The sequence below is a fragment of the Triticum urartu genome, chromosome 1A, assembly GCF_056163025.1.
Source record: "Triticum urartu cultivar PI428250 chromosome 1A, HENAU_Tu73, whole genome shotgun sequence".
In the NCBI taxonomy this organism is placed as follows: domain Eukaryota; kingdom Viridiplantae; phylum Streptophyta; class Magnoliopsida; order Poales; family Poaceae; genus Triticum; species Triticum urartu.
Genome location: NC_141873.1, coordinates 554,952,267 through 554,961,143, shown reverse-complemented (window position 1 = coordinate 554,961,143; position 8,877 = coordinate 554,952,267).

Genomic DNA, 8,877 nt, shown 5'->3' with positions numbered 1-8,877 from the left:
CAACTAGGTGATGAAGCCCTATATGATGCATTACAACAAGTTAGGAAGCTACAAGGCAACACACAAGCAAGTAGAAACAATAAGTAAGGGTAGATAGACAACCGAAAGTGGTGGAGACGATAATGTAATCTGTCTTCATGTATCCTTTTGCTTAGGGTGTCACCAACCAACAAAAATTTTCGCTTCCATAGTTGTATAAGTTGAAAACATGCTCAAAATATAGTTAGTCATCTAATCATTAATATCAAAACCCTCATTAGGGGCGGATGTCCTTTCAGTCTCCCACTTTTTTGTGGTTGATGACAATATGATTTGATACAACATAACAAGCGCTGCGAGAAAAGTCGCTCGCGTCGCTCCCATGGGGCGGCACGGGTGATAACCTAGCCGCCGCCGCCCCCACTCCCCGCTCCTTCCTCACTCCCCTGCTGCCGCAGGGGGGATGCCGACGGGCAAAGCCCGCTCGGCGGACGGCGGCGGCGGGGCCTCCTCGTCGCGTGGCGTGCGGTTTCGGCCCTGGACGGAGCTCCACTCCTGGTTGCGGCTGGGCAGCGGCGGGCCCTCTCGCTGGCGCAGACAAGCCGGGGCAGCGGCCCCGGGCAAGGTGGCGGCGCTGCTCCTTCCGACTCTCTGCTGAGGGTGTTCGGGGCGGTGCTCGGGCCGACCGCCACGGATCTGACGACCGACCTCCGGATCTGCCGGTGTTGGCACTCTGGCGTGCTGCTGTGCCGGCGCTGCGGCTTGCAGCGGCTGCTGGGTGCGCTGAGTGCTGGAGTCCCCTCCCTCGGCTGGGGGGAGCTGCGGTGGCAGCGGAGAGCTGCAGTTTTTGGACGGCGGCACGGCGGTGCCGCGATGGTGTTTATGCTACGGTGGCTGTGGAGATTGGTATCCGTCCCTGTACTGGTGTGCTCATCTTCTGCATGTTCTGTAGCAGAGGGCCGGGCTTGAGGTAGTTGTGGCTATGGTCGGAGGCCGGAGGCGTGATGGCACGGCATGGTGCTCTGTTGCATCATGCAAGTGGGTCTGGTGGTTGGCTGCAATGCTCCTTGCACAATTGTTGTTCTCCGGGCGAAAGTCTTGCACCTTCTCCGGTCGGTGCCGATGATGGCGGCGTTTTTGAGTGTCACGTACCTTCTTGAAGGCCTCATCGTGGAGATACATCCATTTATTCTCACAATTGTTATGTGATTCCGGGTGAAAACCCAAGCTCTATCGGAGCGGGCGGTGGCGACATTTATGCCGTTACCTTCTTGAAGGCACCGTCTTGGAATCCTTGACCTTTGTGGGGTGGTGGGTTCATGATAATTGTGCAGGTTTTGCGTCGTGGATTGGGCGGTGGAAGCCGGGGCGGCGGCTCCGGACGGTGGAAGTACGCCGAGGCGGCGGCCTCGGATGGCGATGCAATGGCGACTCTATGGGGTAGGTTCGCGACTCTGCATGGCTTGGGCGGCGACTTGGTGCTACAAGGGTAGCGAGGTCGTCGGCCCGGTTGGACGCGGCCCGAGGGGTTGGTCTGGCAGGAAGCCGGGGCGGCGGCTTCGGACGGTGGAAGTACGCCGAGGCGGCGGCCTCGGATGGCGATGCAACGACGGCCCTATGGGGTAGGTTCGCGGCTCTGCATGGCTTGGGCGGCGACTTGGTGCTACAAGGGTAGCGAGGTCGTCGACTCGGTTGGACGCGGCCCGAGGGGTTGGTCTGGCAGGAAGTCGGGGCGGCGGCTCCGGATGTTTGGCACAGCGTTCGTGGTCTGCGGTCGGTCATCCCGTGTAGCAAGGGCTGCAAGGCCCTCAAACCGTGCGGCGCCATGGCTTGTGAGCGGGCGGGGGATGTCGGAGCGGCGGCTCCGGAGCTGGGGGTGTGTTTTTGTTGCGATTGTGGCCTTGTGTCGTGTGGTCGACAAGGCTTCGTTGCTTGTGTGGTTTTCGACTCGGTTTTCCTTATAAACCGGCCACTTTGTGAGGTTTTTGATCCGGTTTCCCTTATAAACTGGATCAATTCTCTTCTTCTATAATGCAATGCCAGAGCTCCTGGCCCTCTGACGAGGTTGCGTCAAAAGATACAACATAACAAAATATTATGATATGATTAACAATCTATGTATGTGCACTCACAAAAATTATTTCTTTGCATTTGCATACAAGGTGCACAAGATAAAATCAATGCTGTCCCAACGACTTCTAGACGCACACATGGATTTGCTAGAAGTGTGTTCCACTTTTTGTAACAACTTATTACATATGAGATGCTTTAACAAAATAACATTACTGTTGCATCCTTGTTACATACTTTTTTCGTCTCAAAATAAGTGTCGATTTTGGGGCGTAGGGAGTTTGAGATATGTCGAAGTACATTACCGGTTCAGGATGAACGGGCGGTCCGGAAAAATCCAGCCGACCAAGTTGGCTTGAAACGGCTAAAGTAATCCACCATCCCACTTGACAAGTCAGAGCCGCCTTGCTTGCCGCTTATCTTGCCCCAACTTGCTTCCCGCGATCGATTAAGATATATTGTGTAGTGTGTACTCCATCGGCACATATCTTTTTCGCTTGTTTGTTCTTAGTAAATCACAAGGCGCACCACCACAAAAATGCTGAGGCTTGTTCTCTTGTAGATTTCCCGCTTGTCTAAGCATAAAACAAACGCCGGGCCACCACAAGAATGCTGAGGTTCTCTTCTAGACTTGTCGAAAGATTTCTGGAGTGAGTGACGGGAGCGGTTCGAATGGGACGCCACGGTGGCTGGCGCTGCTCCGGGGGCAAGCATCACGGCGACTCAGCGAGAGAAAAATTCCGGTGGTGGCGTTCTGGCGAGGGTTGTGGCAGCCGTTGTTTAGGGCATCTCCAGCCGTTGGCCCTTCAGAGGACGTCTAAAATCGCCGTCTGAGGGTGAGCTGGCTTAAAAATTAGATCTGGGGGCGAGTTGGTCCCCAGCTGCCGGCCCCAGGGCCGCCCCAGGCACGTTTTAAAATAAAAGAAGTTCGGCGAAGTTCGGCTTAAACACGATAAAATTCGGCCAAACACGATAAATTTCGGCACATTTCGGCGAAATTTGCGGATTTTCATTACATAGCACATATACATGAACTAATCTAAAGGAAAAACTGGCTAAAGTCATCGCCGTCGCCGCCATCGTCGTCGTCGGCCTTCTCCTTGACGCGGGCGCCCCTGCTGGACCCCTGCCCGGCGTCGCCATGGCAGACTGGTGGCGGCGCATCGTCATCGTCGTCGTCGCTGTCGCAGATGACGACGACTCCGCCGCGTCGACACTCCGCGAAGTGAAGCAGGGCGGCGCGCTGGCGTTCCTTCGCCTTCTTCAGGCGCTCCTTCTCCATCGCTATGGAGTCCCTGCGCGCCCATTCCAGGGCCGCGTCGTCGTCGTCGAGCTCCGTCGTCACCGGCGCGGCCGGCTCCTTCTTCACCGGCGCGAGCCCCGGCTCCGTCTTCACCAGCGCGAGCCCCGGCTCCGTCTTTGGCTTGACGAAGCGCGGAGGAGGAGCCGACGAGTAGGCGCGCCGGCCGCCCTCGTTGATGACGATGCCGGCGCTGCGAGTGCGCCGGCCGAGCGGCGTCTCCGCCGTGGGCTCGGCCTTGACGCCGAGCAGGGCCGGAGTGCCGGAGGAGTGCGATGAAGATCGGGAGGAGGAAGAAGAGGAGGAGGACCCGAACCTCCTTGGCGCCCATGGCCCGGCGCGTCGGTGCTGCGCCGGGGCGGCCGCCCTCGCCGGGTACGCCAACGGCTGGTCGTTGCCGCCCTCGAGGTACGTCAGCACGCCCTCGAGTGTGCGGCCGGGGACGCCCCACCACAGGTGGCGCCCCTCGCTGTTCTGCCGGCCGCCGACCACCGGCACGCCGTTGGTGGACGCCAAGCGCTGCTGCTGGCGGCGCTCGAAATACGCCGCCCAAGCCGCGTGGTTGTCGGCGGCGTACTGGGGGAGGGAGAGTTGGGCGTCGGTGAGGGAGGCGCGCACGACCTCGACTTCCTCGGCGAAGTACTTCGGCTTCGCCACGGCGTCGGGCAACGGGGGAATGGGCACTCCCCCGGCGCTGAGCCTCCACCCCGTCGGCCCGGCGCGCATGTCCGGCGGCGCCGGGATGTTCGCCTGGAACAGGAGCCAGGACTCCTGTTCGCGGAGCGAACGGCGGCCGAAGCCGTTGGCCGCCGCCTCGTCTCCGGGGTAGCGTTTCGCCATGGCGACGGGCTCGGGAGAGGTAGAGAGATAGAGGAAGGGGCTGGGTGGCGGCGCTCGGGAGAGGTAGGGAGAGGGAGGAGCTGGGCGGCGGCGAGGGACGGGGCTGGTGTGGGCACAGGCGAGGGCAGGCCACCGGCTATATAGTCGCGCCGCACCCGTGTGTATGCGTGCGAGGAAGGGAAGGCGCCGGCGCGTCGTCCCGTGACGCGCCGCCCGTGAGGAATCAATGGCAAGGCTGACCGGCGGCAGCCTTGCCATTGATTCTCTGCGGGAACCGAGGCCGTTGGGGGAAGACGAGGCGCCGTGTCGCTGACGCGGCGGTACCGCGGCTGTTTCGCGCTAAAACAGTTCGCCCCGGCGCCCCCGGGCGTCCCAGCGTGCCGAATTCGGCTTGGGTTCGCCGACGCTGTTTTTTGCCCAGGTCGGTAAAAATTGGGCTCCTAGGGATACGACTGGGCTGTTTTTTTGGCGCCGGCACGAAAAAATCGTCTGAGAAAGCCTCCCAGGAGGCGCGGCTGGAGATGCCCTTAGGGCCGGGGAGACGACGTCTCTTCTGACAGAAAATCGCAGCAGTTTTACACGTGAATTATGCATGCACTGTTTCCTTGCTTGGCTACCCAACACACGTCGGGTTCGCGTGGACAAGACGGCCGTGCAACCACCTTTTGATGCTGGCATGGTCAGTTTGTCTTGCGGAGCACTCATGTTATGCTTGCGCATGGATGATGCGTAGCCTTCGTGCACCAGGTCAACACCGTGTGCCAAGTTTTATACTAATCCATGATTTCAACGAAGAATCAAGGGTGGCTTTGTTGGCAAGAGTTTTTCTTTTCGTTCACAAGAGCTCTTTGACGCTGTCGTAGACTCAGCAAGCTGCACCGACGACTCTCTCTCTCTCTCGTGTGCATTTCCTAGGCTACACGTTAGTGCATATGTAATGTGTTGGAAATATTGTGCAATTAGAGCTTTATTGCGATGACGATTACACTATATTTTCACAAGGAAATTGTCATGATGGTACTGTCATATCATATGTAAATGGAATCCAAAGTCTAAAGCTTTGTTTCGGTTCAGTTCAGCTGTCAACATTCAGAAACAGAGTTTCAGGCAGGGAATGTGCAAACGGGTGAGTCAAGATCTGGCCTTGGTGTCAATTGATTTCGTTTCTAGCTGAACTGAATTGTGGTCCGTTTGATTGATACAAATTGAAGTACATCTCATCAACGACACCACGGCCGCCGCACGAATTCTCCAGTGGATAAACTTGCACAAGCAATTGCCGAAGGAGGAGTGCGTGGGAGAAACAAGCCATGTTTAAGATAATTATAAGGCTAATTTGGTTACTATCATTGCTAGATGAGTTCTTCTGCTATCTTGCGATAATTGTAGTAGATCATAGATTGCTTCACTTTGTCATTTTAAGTTGGTTAATTTGAAATGCAGTTAACTTGATCATAGTTAATTTACTGAATTGTTTAGCCTAATGTTCAGCATGTTAGTTTTGATTTGCTTAGTATCTTCTCCTACTATACTGAACCATCACGTATCCTAGAAAAGAAAAGAAGGCCAAACTGGGCATAGCTTAGGTGGTTAGGTTTCATTTGTTGAAACCAACCCACCAAGGTTAATCTTGGAGCTGCCCGCCGTGCGTTCATAGGAGGGACTGCATCCGGGCATCTATCATTACTAGGACAATGCCCATGCATTGCTAAGGCCAGAAGCCGCATACCCATGCGTTGCCACAGAATAATAAAAATATAGACGCATTGATCAAATTATTCTTTTAATTCAGAAATGCGTGTTAAGCATGATGGCATCTGGCTTTCATCATACATCGATAAATACAAACTCTTTTCCACTTCTTTCCTTCTCGACAGTCTTCGTGTCTTCTTAACCAGCAAAATCGCTCGCCATCAAAGAACTTATAACTGGATATATAGCGCTCATTATTAAACAGTATTCATATCACTCAACTTCATGCATATCACTATTACAAGGTACACAAAGCTTGACAATTCCTTAGACTTTTAATGCACTTCTTAATTTAAGCAATAATGACACAAGAAGAGAGATCCAGTTTGTGAGATTGTTCTTTTTTTTTGCGGGGTGAGATTGTTCTTTATCAATAACATGGCTGTTCCATTCTCCATAGCAACAATCAGCCTAGGAAAAACACTACAAATTGTGTATGTTCATGTCAAATATTAGTCCCAAGCTAGAATGCCAACCATATTACCAGATGTTTTTTTCCAAAGAGTTAAGGATGCCAACAAAAGGATTGTGTGCACCAGATATTATCCCTTTGGCTGGTCCCTGTCTCTATTTCACATTCTGCGTTGGATATTGTTAGTCACCCACGCTTCATCTTTCTCCTAAAAAATGAAGCTGCAACTTTTGTAAGTACTCGGATGACTCCCGCGACTACCATCTAAATTGAAAAGCTCTTCCTCCATCAAAATCAATAAGGTTAGTCAGAAACACAGAGGAACCAACAAACCATCGATGCAACCTTCAATAATAAGTTGATTGTATATAGGAAAGGTTCCATTTATCTTGAATCAAGGTTTTTTTCTACAATGCCATGAACCTGGTGCTAGTCGAAGACTCAAACTCTCGATACCCAATGCAATAAAAAATTGAACATATGTCCCTTTTTAGAGTGAAAGATCAAGTATGCAACTCTATTCAGTTCATATGTGTTTATTACAACACATGGTTCCTTGGAAGATCTCTCAATGTGCTTCTCAGTATGGCAACCTTGGTAAGTGCACTTGTAATAGCTCTATGTATATGGTTGCAGAGCCACCTGGCAGTCCATCTCACGGTGGCTTGCCACAGGGGCTACTCGTGGCCGATACGAGCCGTCCGATCTCCCAGGAGTATTTAGGTGGTCTTGAGCCAAGTATATGATGATAAGTACTTTGACCTCCTTATGGCCGACCCGATCATCATTGCCTTTTTCCTCAAGCCCGTCTGCATTCTCCTACATATTAGAACCATCGCCTTCTTCCTCAAATTTTCCGAGGGCGTCATGTGCTCATCGGTATGTGGCTACCGAGGGTCAAAGGGTGAAAACTATAGTTTCTTCAAATAAACTGATTTTGATTAACCCCTCATTCATACCAAGCCACTTAGGCCAACTCTAACGATCCGACCCAAAAAGACGCGGATTGTGTCCGCTTTTTATCCGTTTGAGTCCGCCGGTATCCGTCCTCATCCACGCTTTGTTGGCCGGTGCATCCAACCAACAGATCTATTGGTCCGCTCGGCCGATAGCCAGCCCAATTTACACAATTTTTTTTCATACATATAAATCTAACTACAAAGAAGCATTGCACAACCAAATAAACCACATAGTTTTTATGTCACAATAATAAATAGTTTACAACCAAATAAAATTATCTTAAAATGAGTTTTAAATTATCACAAATACACTGAAAGAAAAAGAGTCGATACATCTATTAGTTGTCAAGCTGAGTCAACATATGCTCAACCAAATCATTTTGAAGTTGAGTGTGAGTTGCCCAATCACGCGTTTCGGTATGAAATTGGATGAACTGTGCAAACGTTGCCAGTCCATGCTCAGGCTCAACATTTTCATCCTGAAAATTAAACCCTTGGTCGAAGAGGCTGTCATCACGCGCATCCTCTGTGATTATGTTGTGCATGGTCACACAAGAAGACATCACATTCCACATCTTCTATTGGCTCCACGTTCTAGCAGGGTGCTGAACATAGCCCATCGATATTGAAGCACACCGAAAGCACGCTCCACATTTATTGTGTTGGGGAACGTAGTAATTTCAAAAAAAATCCTATGCACACGCAAGATCATGGTGATGCATAGCAACGAGAGGGGAGAGTGTGATCTACGTACCCTCGTAGACCGACAGCGGAAGCGTTATGACAACGCAGTTGATGTAGTCGTACGTCTTCACAGCCCGATCGATCAAGCACCGAAACTACGGCACCTCCGAGTTTTAGCACACGTTCAGCTCGATGACGATCCCCGGACTCCGATCCAGCAAAGTGTTGGGGAAGAGTTCCGTCAGCACGACGGTGTGGTGACGATCTTGATGTTCTACCGTCGCAGGGCTTCTCCTAAGCACCGCTACAATATTATCGAGGAGTATGGTGGAAGGGGGCACCGCACACGGCTAAGAAAACGATCACGTGGATCAACTTGTGTGTCTAGGGGTGCCCCCTGCCCCTGTATATAAAGGAGCAAGGGGAGGAGGCCGGCCGGCCCTATGGCGCGCCAAGGAGGAGGAGTCCTCCTCCTAGTAGGAGTAGGGCTCCCCTCTTTCCTACTCCTACTAGGAGGGGGAAAGGAAGGGGGAGATGGAGAAGGAAAGGGGGGCGTTGATGAAGACATGTACCTAGGGTAGGGACACGGACCTGACCGAAGAGTCCTACTCTAGGACTCCCCTGGGAGAAATCACCTTTCAATCGACTTGAAGGCATCCCACTCGACAGGTTCAAGACACTCGACCAAGAAGCTATCACTTGACCATGAAGCCAACCACTCGACCGTCGGGAGATCTATAGTCACTCCGCAGGCAAACAGTCAGCTGTTAAGTAGTCTTTATGGTCATTATAGCTCTTTATTAGGGGCGTTACCTGTAACGCCCGACCTTAAATGTACCTTAAGCCCTGCATTACTGGGGGCAGGAGGGAGCCGGCGAACT